Raw genomic sequence first — 3074 nt, forward strand, 5'->3', positions numbered from 1 at the left:
ATGAGACAAGAGAAATGTAGAGAGCAAGGGTTCGAGAAAGATTGAATAAAGGTAAGAATGTTGAATTTAAAAGGATTACTGTAACCGTTATTATAGAAGGAATACGAAAAGAGGTAACTTCGCAAAGAAGGCGAAGTGGAAGAAAGAGAAAGCGCAAGTCTCGAAAAACGTGTCGAGCGAATCAGTATTAATGAGAAGTTAAATGGTAATTATTGTTGATTTAAAAATTGAAACTTGAATTTGGATTAAGTGTTTTATCTTCCAATAGTGTTATCGAAGGCAAACACATTAATCCAAGGAGGCAATTTGTTGATCGAAAATATTTTTCGATGAAGGGAAATAGTTCAAAATAGTTAAGAGTTGAAGATATAAGCAGTTTTCGAAAAGATACACGTCCAAACATTAGATGGAGGTACTCGACATGGATTCGATCTCAAGGCTTTTTATTAAATCAAACAGGCCTAATCGAACAAGGACTCGAGTCAGGTAATCAAATAGGTTATTCGAATAAGTGGATTGAGCAGTTATAGTAGTGGAGAAGTTACAGACTTTTATCACGCGAGGAAATCATGGGTAACATTTATAGGCAAAGAGGTGAGAACAGTTACCAAGAGATCTGCATTCAAGGCTGTGATTTTGTAATTAATTGTAGTTAATTGTCAGTTACCAAATGTAGATTATAAATAGTAAAAAGTTTTAGGGAATAAAGGTTAGAACTTTAACTCAGAAAAACACTCAATCACACTCACATCCCAGGGAGTTCCTGAGTCTACGATCGAGTAACTTTTCTGTAGGGTTCCTTTCATGTTTTCATTCCTTCAATTTATCTTTCTGTAAACTTTATTTTTCAAGTAAATTTATCTTTCGAAGAATTATTTATCTTCATTGTCCAATTTACATTCTCGCATTTTAGATTTTCATGTCAAAGTCCTTTGACGCAATCGAAGGCATTTTACTGCTTTCTTTCAATTTCAACACAAATCTTTCTGTTTTCAGCATATTTCCTTTTCGAAAACTTTACTTTTTCATTTCCTTCCTTGATTTATAAATTTTAACTTATCTTTATTTCCAATTCTCATATAATCGAAGACACTTTTATGCATTTTTAGAAAACAGGTACCTGTAGGTTTCGCTCCCAAACCACTATCGATTTGCTAAAAGTCGACAAAATAAAAATATATAGTTGATGTCTCATAGAAACTTAATGCATTAGATTAATTCATAACGAATAAACATATTAATTAGGGGCGTGATTGCATTAACTTTAATTTGCAATTTAAAGTAAGAGATTCATGTGTGGCAATATTTTTTTAAAAGATGATTTTGACAAAATTAATAAATATCTCACGAATGCTTTTAACAAATCCGAATTGTTTTCGAGATAAATGGAGAAGAAAAATTTGTTCGCTTACATGATACAATTGATTTCGAGCTAATAATATGGTTTTAAAAGTTGGACCGGTTGGTTCGATCGTGTTAATTGAGAATTGATCTTCTAATCGATTCGGTTGACGTAAAAAATTAACCTGTCAAAAAAAATGAAAAAACCAATCAAATTGATAGTTAACCAATAAATTATCGAAATTAATCTAATCTTTAGAAAGTTAACAAGTTTAATTACACGTGTTATGTACGTGATAAGATTGAAATTATAATTTTAAATTATTTTTTTAAAATTAATTTGAATTACAATAATTTAATTAATAAAAAATAATATGTTATACATTGTTTGATTTTTTTAATCTAGTATTAATTAGATTAACTCTAAAATAATTATTAATCGATTTTAATAATCTATTTTTTTAATAAATCAGACATATATAATGAATGTGATCATAAATATAATATAGTAATAGTTAAATCCACCAACAAATATATTGACTATTATCACAATATAAAAAAAATTAAATATAAAAGCTATTAGCACTTATAAATCTATAAAATTGCACTGTCTTTGATTCGTGCAAGGGTTTACTTATCAAATAAACTTAAAATATGAACAAAAAATATTTATAAAATGGACCTAACATTACTTGAAAGAATCATAAAAAATAATCAACTTACCTTATCATCCATGAGAATCATTTCTATGTAAATCGTCTTATTCTTGTCAAATTTGGATGGGACTTTCCATAACCTTATAATCCTTGCTTTTATTTTTCAAACTTTTTCATTACACAATCTACCGTAGGCAATACTGTTGATAGAATCGTAGTTAGTAGCCCTTAGGTATGAGAAATAATAAACAGAAGAATATCTATATTTGGGTACGAATTTTTTAGATGATAAATAATTGTAACAATTCACTATTAATCCTTATATATATATACACACACATTAATTATACATGGTAATAATTAGCAAATATTTTCAATGGAGATACTTGCTACAATTAGATGAAATTTATGCCATTATATTTTATTAACCTTTATGATTAATTCAATAGAGATAGTTACTCAATATATATGTTATCGACACTAATTATATGCCAATATGTTTAGGAAAGAGCTAAAAGAGGAGATATAAATATATAATATTATTGCTATATAGGAAGTATACATAAATTGCTACATTTTTTTTATTATATTATACAACTTAAAATTATAGTATCATGTTATTATTAATTCTAGATACTTGCTTATATCAAATTTAATTATGACTCTAAATAAATAAAATAGATAACATTCAATATTATTTTTTTTTACATTCAATATTTACTATAATTATAAAAAGTAAAATAATTAATAAAAAAATATGAGCAGAAAATAAAACATATTAATCAAAATTCAATTTGTTATTAATTTTGTGTCCATACAATATAACTTTACGAAAATGTTATGAATCATAATTTTTTTATTCTATAAAAAAAATACTATATGTAGTCTTTAGTAGTACAAAAATAATTATAAAAATTAATTATTGATATTGATATTAATCACAATTGATTATTGATACCCTAATTTTTAAAAAAAATATATTTTACCTTTTTAAAATATAATGCATGTACCATATAGACCTTATTATTATTATTATTGTTGTTGTTGTTGTTGTTGTTGTTGTTGTTGTTGTTGTTG

The sequence above is a fragment of the Arachis duranensis genome, chromosome 3, assembly GCF_000817695.3.
Source record: "Arachis duranensis cultivar V14167 chromosome 3, aradu.V14167.gnm2.J7QH, whole genome shotgun sequence".
Taxonomy (NCBI): Eukaryota; Viridiplantae; Streptophyta; class Magnoliopsida; order Fabales; family Fabaceae; genus Arachis; species Arachis duranensis.